The sequence below is a fragment of the Rhinopithecus roxellana genome, chromosome 10 (genome assembly GCF_007565055.1).
Source record: "Rhinopithecus roxellana isolate Shanxi Qingling chromosome 10, ASM756505v1, whole genome shotgun sequence".
Taxonomy (NCBI): Eukaryota; Metazoa; Chordata; class Mammalia; order Primates; family Cercopithecidae; genus Rhinopithecus; species Rhinopithecus roxellana.
Genome location: NC_044558.1, coordinates 108,848,439 through 108,859,470, shown reverse-complemented (window position 1 = coordinate 108,859,470; position 11,032 = coordinate 108,848,439). Strand labels below are relative to the sequence as shown.

At 37.8% G+C, this 11,032-nt stretch overlaps 1 pseudogene; it reads left to right on the top strand.

The window, feature by feature from the left end:
* The first annotated feature begins 9,707 nt into the window (after positions 1–9,707).
* Positions 9,708–10,392, top strand: LOC104678564 (annotated as a pseudogene).
* Positions 10,393–11,032: the final 640 nt, after the last annotated feature.

Genomic DNA, 11,032 nt, shown 5'->3' with positions numbered 1-11,032 from the left:
CTCACTGCAACCTCTGCCTTCTGGATTCAAGCAATACTCCTGCCTCAGTCTCTTGAGTAGCTGGAATTACAGGCGTGCACCACCACCACGGCTAATTTTTTTTGTATTTTTAGTAGAGATGGGGTTTCGCCATGTTAGCCAGGCTGGTCTCAGACTCCTGACCTCAGGTGATCTGCCCGTCTTGGCCTCTCAAAGTGCTGGGATTAGAGGCTTGAGCCTCCATGCCTGACTCTTCTTATATTTTTTATAATAACCATCCTAGTTGGTGTGAAGTGATATCTCATTGTACTTTTAATTTGTATTTCCCTGATAATTACTGAAGTTGAGCACTTTTGCCTATATTGGTTGGCTATTTTTATGTCTTTTTTGGAGAAATGTCTCTTCAGATTGATTTCCCATTTTAAAATCAGATTATTTTAATTTACTGTATTTTTTGCTATCGAGTTGTGTAAGTTCCTAATATATTTTGGATGTAAGCCCCTTATCAGATTCATGGCTTACAAATATGTTTTTCCCAATTTGCAGGCTGCCTTTTTATTTTGCTGATTGTTTTCTTTTCTGTGTAGAACCTTTTTATTTCGTGGTAGTGCCACGTGTTTATTTTTTTTCTCAACTGAGTTTTTGGTGGGATATCCAAAAATAATTTCCAATGTTTTCTCTGTTTTCTTCTAGGAGTTTTATAGTTTTGGGTCTTACATTTAGGTCTTTAACTCATTTCTAGTTGATCTTTTTGTATGTTCTAATATAAGAGTCCAATTTCATTCTTTTACATGTGGATATCCAGTTTTCCCAGCACCATTATTGAAGAAGCCACCCTTTACCCGTGTGTCTTCTTGGTTTCCGTGTTAAAAATTAATTTACTGTATGTGCTTGGATTTATTTCTGAGTCTGTATTCTGTTCTCAGTAATCCCTCTTCTTAGTATATATCCAAGGGGTATGAGATCAGCAGCTCATAGAGACAGCTGTGCTCCCATGTTCATTGCAGTGTTATTCACAGTAGCCAAGATATGGAATCAACCAAAACGTTCATTGACAGATAAATGGATAAAGAAATTGTGGTACACACACACACACACACACACACACACATCAATATATATACATTGGAATATTATTCAGCCTTCAAAAGGAAGGGGATCTTGCCTTATCCAACAACATGGATGAACCCTAAGGATATTATGTGAAAGTGAAATAAGCCAGACACAGAAGTAAAAGTACTTCTTTTACTTCTGTAAATCTGATTTTAAAATGGGAAATCTGATTTTAAAATGGGAAAAGTATACAGAGAGTAGAATGGTGGCTACCAAGGGCAGAGGTGTTAAGGAAGGGGGTAATGGAGAGATGTAGCTCGAAGGTTATAGAGTTGCAGTTATGTGGAATGAATAAGTCTAGCAACCTAATGCATGGCATATGACTCTAATTAAAAATATTTTATTGTATACTGCAAATTCACTGAGAGAATAGACACCAGGTGCTTTTACCACATGCACACATGCAAAGGTAGCTATGTGAGATGATGAGTATGTTAAGTAGCTTGACTGTAGTATTCATTTCACTATGCCTATGTGTAACAAAACATGTGCATCTTAAATATACACAATCAAAATTAAAGAATTTTTCATTTTACTTCATCTATCCTATAAAAGTTACTACATATACTGCACTTATTACATTCCAGGGGTTCTTCTGAGTGCTTAATATGTATTAACTTGTTTTATTTTCTCACACACAAAAAATTCTACAAAAGATTATCTCCATTTTAAAGACTGGGAGACTGAGGGAAGATAGGTTCAATGAGTTGCTCAGGGTTACTCACCTAGTTAATGAAAGAATCAGGATTCAGCCAAAGCAATCAAAGTCCAAAGTCCAGGTTATTATGTATTATATTTTACTTCCTTTCTAGAGTGTTTTGAATTACTTGCCATTATGGGCTGGACTGTGTGCTCCTGAAATTCGTATGTAGAAGTCCTAATCTCTAGTACTTCAGAATGTGAATATACTTGCAGAAAAGCTTTTAAAGAGGTAATTAAGGTTAAATAAGGTCATTGGGGGTGAGTCCTAATCAAATAAGATTAGAGACCTTCTAAGAAGAAGAGATTAGGATACAGACACACACAAACAGGGAAGCCCATGTGAAGACACTGGAAGATAACGGCCATTTACAAACCAAATGGAGGGGAAGGCAGAAAAAACACTTCCAACACCTTGGTCTTGAACTTCTAGCCTCCAGTACTGTGAGGAAGTACATTCCTGTTGTTTAAGCCACCTGATCTGTGTTGTTTGTTATGGCTGTCTTAGTAAACCAATACACCTGCCATCAGGAATATTAATATCCTTAATATTAATAGGGTGGTGTGCCATTTTCTGTCTGTGCTTTCCAGTATCCCCTGGTATGCTCCAGTTTTACTAGTGTGGGTGTTACGGAAAGCTCTTGGGATTTGGCAGCCAAAGCAAGAATTACCTTTAGCATGCAAAATTAGGCAAGCCCCATAACTTCCATGTAAAGTGGATCTAATAACCTCTACCTCACAGGGCTGTTGAGAGGATTAATGAGATAATGTGAAAGTGCCTGACACAGTAGCTGACATATATTAAATCCTTAGTAAATGCCATTTATTCCTTAAACAGCAAGTCACATGTTCAAGCAATTACTGAATACACATAACAGAAGCTTGCCCCTTGTTCACTCTTTCTCTATGTCCATGCAGTCCTAGAAAGAGATGAAAAACATATTCTCAGTTTTTCTTCAGTGCAGGCATTCTCTATATTGGTTCATTATAATTGTTCTTCATCCTGGTCCAGACCCTTACTATTATTTTCATGTAAATGCAAAATTTCAAGAGAACTCTAAAATGGCCTAGCTTGCAGTCTTCTATGAGTTCTTTCGACTGGAGATGATTCAGAAAAATATGTCTCACTGTAAGAACGACAACAAAAATTCCATCAGAATGGGCTCCAGTTTCATTCAGCCAGGGTCTACTGAGTACCTAATGTGCAGGCAGTAAGCTACTTCCTATAAACTGTCACCAAACAACGAATACAATAAAGGCAATCTCAACTTGCAGCAAAGCCAGAATAGGTATAAGAAGAAGGAAGATCTTGATTCCCTGGCATTTTATATTGATCAGATCACCTTTGAAACTGTTTTCAATTGTGGACACTCTTTTTAAATATATAAACTTACAAAGGATATCGTGTTCACTGGATGGTGAGAAGTCTAGGTAAAAAGTTATTTAAATAAATGGGGACAATGCATCAGAAGGTAAAACCTAGGGAGAGTATTTTAAGTGTTTTAAATTCTTCAAATTCCGTCACTTGGGAGGTCTCATTTCTGTTGCTCCTGGTAACAAAACTGCAACTAATAGTGAGGCGTAATTCAATTAAGAAAAACTAAAAATTTCTGCTATGGACTGAATTGTAGCTCCTCACTCCCACCCAACCAAATTTATACGATGAAGCTCTAACTCTCGATGTGAGTGTGTTTGGAGCTAGGGCTTTTTAAAGGTAATTAAGGTTAAAGGAGATCATAAGGGTAGGATCATAATCAAATAGAATTGGTGACCTTATAAGAAAAGGAAAACATCTCTCTCAAGAAAAGTCCATGTGAGGACATAGTGAGATGAGAATTTACAAGCCAGGAAGAGGACTCTCACCAGGAACTGAATCAGCTGGCGTCTTCATCTTGGACTTCCCAGCCTTCAGAACTGTGAGAAAATAAGTTTTGCTGTTTTAGCCACCAAGTCTATGTTATTTTGTTATGGCAGCCCGAGCTGCCTAAGGCAATGTCTAAAAGCTAAAATTGAATGATGTAATGAGCATTGAATGAGCAGGGCCCTAGATGCACGTGTGTTAGGGCACACTATAGACGGAATTTCCAGAGCGGGTTAGAGGTTGGAGTGGCTGACTTTTATGGTTTCTTTCACCCCTGAGATTCTATAATTTCCAAGCCTTCAAAGCCAGATAGATATAGAACCCCAGATTCCTCTGCTTGTATTGCCATCTTCTCACTTTAAGGAGGATGGAGACTTGACAAATTGGTTTCATCTCTTGTGTCAACTCTGATTACTTGGCAGTGGTTGCCTGGAACGCTGTTTTGAGAAGGGTTTTGAAGCTATAAGGAAAAAAATCCATCACAGAAAGAGCTAATATTTATTGGACACTTGTCATGTACTGGGTCCTATTCTAAACCTGGTATTTGTTTTAATTTACTTTATACTTGCCACAACTCTAAGAAGTGAATTAGTATGAGCATTTTTTTATAAGAATGTCAAGACACGGACCAGCAACTACTCAAAGGCCACATGGCTAGTAAATGGCAACATCAGACCACATACCCAGTAGTTTGACTCAAGAGCATGCCAATAACACCACACTGTAATATCTTTCCCACAACCCATTTGCAACGTTTATCATGAGTGGTAGGGGATGAAGAGGTATATGTTTGAAAGGCAATCAGGATCTATTTTGGAGGAAGCTCAAACTAAGACTAGTAAGCATAAAATATGTTTATTTGAATGCCGTAGTTATTCAGACCTAAATCAGAAAATGTTCAGACTGCTTAATAATTGAATAACAGGTCTGTCCTTGGTAACAATAAATTACAAGGAAGCTGTGTCTAGAATTCCATGATTTCTTCCAAAATTCTTTTTGGAGTTATGTTATATTAGTTCATGCTATGATGGGTGGTAGGAATAGGTAACACCAGTTATTAAACCATATTTCTTTTTTTTATTATTATACTTTAAGTTCTAGGGTACATGTGCATAACGTGCAGCTTTGTTACATATGTATATTTGTGCCATGTTGGTGTGCTGCACCCATCAACTCGTCAGCACCATCAATTCATCATTTATATCATGTATAACTCCCCAATGCAATCCCTCCCCCCTCCCCCCTCCCCATGATAGGCCCCAGTGTGTGATGTTCCCCTTCCCGAGTCCAAGTGATCTCATTGTTCAGTTCCCACCTATGAGTGAGAACATGCGGTGTTTGGTTTTCTCTTCTTGTGACAGTTAAACCATATTTCTCTGACTTTGCAGCTATCCATGATTGCAGGAACTCCAACTTCCCTCTTAATCTAATTCTCCCTTCCAGATATCTATTTATAGAAGTATGCTAGCAATCACATGTGCTCAATGGTTGCCCCACACACCTCATTCCTTTCATTAGCTCTCCTCCTTTCTTGCTCTAGCTCCCTGTGACAGTATCTTCTTGAGTTTTTTCATGCAATCTCTTGTTCAGGATGCTGATAACTGCAAAACTATTTTCTTTTCCGTCTTGTCACCTAACTGTGTCTCCTGAAGGTAATGCCATTGTCTTTCTCTTCTGTGGTTTAGATTTGCTTGATTTCCTCAGTTAACCATGACTGTTGAATACTCCATCAGTAACCCCCAAATTTGACACATAACAGTAGGTTTTTCCCTATAGACAAGCACAACCCTTTCTCCAATTAACTCCAAAGGATAATTCCCAGTATCTCATGTCCCTCAGTGTCTGGCAGATTTATGAGAGACAGGCGAATGGGAGGCACTGGTTTATAAAATAACCTTTGCAAGTCAAGCATTCATTGTGAATACACCTCATTTTTTACATGATTTGAAGAAAATTCCATGTCTCTCCCTGCACAAGTCTCAATGTGTCTCATTTTCGAATTTATTTAAAATAATGCTTTCTACCAAATTGGCCTCATGAGCCCTGTATTATTTCTCTTTCCAAAATTTCCTTGTGTTCTCTTTATTATAAAGAAGGCTAAGGAGAGATGATAAAAATCTACAATTCTTGATCCTGCATTTTAAAATGCAAAATGTCAAAACCAAATAAAGTAGGTCAAGGCTTCTCCGCATTTAGCAGACACTAGTGCTTGTCCATATCAGTAAATATTAAAGCTGATAGATAATCAAAAGTGTGATATCTTTCTTTAGTATAAGAAAATATTATCAAGGGGCTAACATTCTATTTTTATCTTAGTCAAAGAAATGGAACTATATAACTTTATTGCTTATGAATTTATAGATGAGTATTTTGTACATTTAAATTAAGGTACTTTATTTTGCATTTATTTGGACAATGAGTAATAGTTAAACACATTCAACTCATTAATTATCAGTGAAGTCTGTTCAAATACAGCCTGTGATTAAGTTCATGAAATCTTCAGGGGTTTGAAGCAATATTTAAAATTCTCATAGAACAAAATGGAAGAATGTGCAAGAAGGAATAATACTTGAATTCAAGACTAGAGGTATCTGGGGAAAACTGTAAGTCTTTGGTTTATTTTGAGATTGAAGGTTATGAATATCTTCCATTATTCTGGGACATAATAATACTCAGTTGGACAAACATAATAAAATGTGTAAGTAAAATTAAGTGATGGTGCTACTATTCCTTCCAATAATAGCAACTCTAATATCTAGGATACATGCCATGTTTCTTTAATGAAGAAGAAAAATGAAAAAACCTCTGAAGCAGGCCAATACTATTAATACAATGAATGATTTTTTAAAATTCACCTCACTAATAGTGAATGGTTTTAGCAACTACTTGCAGGATAATGAAAACTTGCTGCTATCAGTTAGTGGAGAGAGGCATGGGCTTGAAGGACTTCATCCCGGGAAAGAAGATTGCAACCTGAAGCCTGAAATCTTTCATGTCCTTCCAAATGTGCCACCTGCCTCCTTAAAGTTTGAGAAGAGAGTTATAGTGATACCTATATGAAACTGGAATTTTTCCTTGACGAGGATGTCATCTGTATCTAATCCTGGAACCATTAAGAACCTGATTCCCTAGAGTTCATGCTGTTACGCCCAGTCAACATCAAAATCCAGTCCTTCAAAATAGGGAACATTGAGTTTGGAGCAGTTGCTCTACCATTTCCAGGGCACTGACTGGTAACCTTGCTCTGAAAGCCATTCATGCCCTAGAAATGCTTGACATTGGCTTTACATCCATGATCCTGCATCAATTTCTGGTTTGGATGTAGGACTCCCTGAACCCATGTCTCTGAGTGTTTGCAATGGGCACCTCTGGCATCCCTTCTGCAGTCTCTACTTTAGACTCTAGTTGTGTCTCAAGTACCCTGGCTCTGTCCTTAGGCCTATCAAAACTTTATGTCTGTCTGTATTCTTCCCTGGTAAAAGAACTTCCTCCAACCCCTAACCAACCACCTGCCGTTTGACATCAACATACTTCTAATCTGAATCATGGGTTCTACATCTGCTATTTGCTCTGTGCCACCCTCTTGTTCACAAGAAGAGCAACCCTACCTGGAATGCGGGTTGACCTTTTGTGTCTGAAAGCACTCCTTCTGATGCATTCATTTTCCTGATCTCTTTCTCTTTGGTAAAATGAAAATTAAATGTATAAGATTTATTAAAGGTGGTGGCAGTGATAGGCGAGGAGGAGGAAGAAGAAAAAATCATACAGAAGGAGATTGCTTTCAATGTCACTAACATAGTAATTCATAATTCATGTGAAATGGCTAACACCTCTTCCTAAAATGGAAGCTCATGGAAGAGTCCATTTTTCTCTTATCAACTCAGACACCACCTCCTCTTCCCCAAATAAGTGACTATTACATCAGAAAGAGTTTTGAAATGTTCCTTTCTAAACTAAAATATCAAGAAGCCAGATTTGACTATATATATATATATATGTGTGTGTATATATATATATATGCATGCACACACACACACACATACACACATATAGTGCTTCTATGTGTATATCTGTATCTAACTATATCTATCTACATCCACATATCTGTATGATATAGATATATCATATAGAGATCTATTAATCTATATATAGTCCTTTGCAGCATATATTTTATATATATATATATTTTACATCCCTGCAATATATACATTGTATATATTGCAAAGAGCACAGAGGTCAAGTGCACTAAACTATGTGTGTGTGTACATGTGTGTGTGTGTGAGAGAGAAAGATGTTCCAACAGTTCTGTGAGCTGTTATAACAAATTATTGAACCTGGGGGGAGGATTATGGGAACCCCTGATTTGTAGCTAAGTTACAGAAGTGTAGATACCCTGGACAATGGAATTAATGTATGATTAATTCCATTTTTCCTTAGTCAGATTCCCAAGCCTGGGGGGAGGATTATGGGAACCCCTGATTTGTAGCTAAGTTGGACAGAAGTGTGGATACCCTGGACAACCAGTACTTGTGACTGGCAGTAGGGCAGTCTTCTGGGACTGAACCCTTGACCTATGAGATCTGTCTTAACTATGCGTAGTCAGTGTCAGAATTGAATTAAGCTATAGGACACTCAGTTTGTGTCTGGAAAGTTAGAGAACTGGTTGGTACAAGAAGAAAAATTCCCATGCCTTTGGTATCAAAAGTGTTGTGAGCAGAGAAACAGTTTTCTTTTAAATATAAGAACTTGCCAAACAGGCATGGTGGTTCATGTCTGTAATCCCAGCCATTTGGGAGGTTGAGGCGGGAAGATTGCTGAGCCCAGGAGTTTGAGATCAGCTTGGGCAACATAGCAAAATCCCATTTCTACAAAAAAAAAAAAAAAAAAACACAAAAATTAACCAGGGATGGTGGCATGCTCCTATAGTCCCAACTACTTGGTGAACTGAGGCAGGAGGATCACTTGAGCCCAAGAGTCTGAGGCTGCAGTGAGCTATGATCATACCACTACAGTTCAAACTGGATGACAAAGTGAAAGACCCTGTCTCTTGAAAAAAAAAAAAAAAGAAAAGAAAAAGGAAAAAAAGAATATACTTTAAAACATTTATAGTTTTTATCCTTTAGTATAGATTTCAGTCATTCACAAATTCTGCTGTTGTCTGTAAATCCTCTGGGCAAGTGACTGAACTTTATGGAGACTACATCACTAGTATAGTCTTTAGTCCTGATTTTGATGTTCAAGTTGGGCTAAACCAGGGTAAATAGCCCCTATATAGCATTCTGTCTTAATAAGACTTATTTGCTGGGTATGCTGCAAGTTACAGAAAGATAACATATTTCAAAGACTGAAAGAATCACCTGTATTATGAGTACCTATTTGCAGTAACTAAAACTAGACATTCTGAACTGAAAGCTTAAAAGTATGGTGGATTCTTCAGGTGGTACATCGAAACTAGAGCAAATGAAGGAAATGATGACAATAGATCCCATAAACTGATGAATATGCTCTATGACAAAATTTAAACAAGATTTAAAATGTTAATTATAAAATCTATGATGGTTGATAGTGAAATGAATTACTTTTCTATTATGAAGGAGATACACAAAAACACCAAATCACTGTAAGAAAAAGAGATTCCCTTATTGAATAAAGCTAAGTGTGAGACATATGGGGAGTCATGAAGTCATGATCCTGACTCTGAGTGTAAAGAAATAGAAGCATAAGCTACTAACACAGCATTCCAGAGGATATGCTCTTGCTTCTCAAATGCTTACCTCAAGTTATTGAAGGAATCATGTTTGCTTTATATACGTATCTATTTCTTATGTGCATAATTAAGAATTTGTTAAAGAAATCTAGAGCTGACAAATCCCATAAAGAAGTTACCTAAATTCTTTTTCTTTGGGATAAAAATATCTCTAGGCTGCTGCTGGTGCTGGGGCCTGAGGAGGTCTGCGCCAGAGGAGGGCCGCAGGAACTGAGCAAGTGACAGACGCACCACCCGTCAATGCTACAACCTTGTAGGGCCTCCATGGACCCTCTACGTGAGTGTAGAATGAGCCAAGCAGACTCAAACACAGCAGCTATTCCACATGCAGTGGAAGATATTCAAGGAGACGACAGATGGATATCTCAGCACAACAGATTTGTCCTGGATGGTAAAGACAAAAAGCCTAATGTTCTGTTTGTTGGAGACCCCATGGTGCAGTTAATGCAGCAACACGAGATATGGCGAGAGCTTTTTTCCCCATTTCACGCACTGAATTTTGGAACTGAGGAAGATACGAGACATGTTTTATAGAAACTAAAGAGTAGAGAACTGGAGAATATTAAACCTAAGGTCATTGTTGTCTGGGTAGGAACAAGCAACCATGAAAATACAGCAGTAGAGTTAGAAGGTGGGATCAAGGCCATCATTCACTCATCAATTTATCAATATAAGGCAACCACAAGGCAAAATTCTTGTATTGGAAGTGTTACCTTGAGGTAAGAAGCCCAACCCTTTGAGGCAAAAGGTGAACTAGCTTCTCAAGGTTTCCTTGCTGAAGCTTGCCCATGTGTAGGTCCTGCATACAGACAGGGGCTTCATGCACCCTGACAGTGCCATCTCCTGCCATGAGATATTTGATTTTCTGCATCTTACAGGAGAGGGCTATGCAAAGATCTGCAGAGCCCTCTATGAACTGATTGTGCAGCAGATGGAGGAAACACCTAAGGAGAAACAAACCACCATTGCCTGACTGGCTCCCATCAGTGTTAATCTCTTCCCAGCTTCCTCGATCAGTTATGTCATTGGTACTACAGAATTCATCTCTTTCTCAAGGCACGTTGCACTGCAGAATGTTCCTGGATGTTCGGATCTAGTGTTTGAAAGGGTAGAGGGATTTACACTGGTCCTGCATGTAGAAGGTTTATTAGACACAGGAGAAAAATTAGCCTAGGAAGATTGTTGTTTAAATTTATATGAAACCAGAAGGAGACTTTTTAGTTGTATGTGTGATGCATTTGTTGACTTATCACTGTTTTTTCTAGGACAATATCAAGTCCAAGTACTGAACAATATGCAGCTTTATTTCTTGGCCTCGCTTTCTGTGGGTTATATCATATATAATAATTATCAGAATCACACCTACTTGGCTTAAAAACAGATTTTTATTCTCATTTTTAAAGATCATAATTTAGCCTTTTTTCTTATTTTGCTTTATTCATATGTATCCTCAATATTTTCTTAACATGTAGCAACAGATTGAACATGCTTGCTATTCAAACATGAGAGATACTATAGTTACAAGGGAATTTGTTCCACTTTCTTAATCCTTCCTATGCCTAGCAGTGAAAAACGAATTTTGCCCCATGCAGGGAATCGTTTGGAAGGTTTTT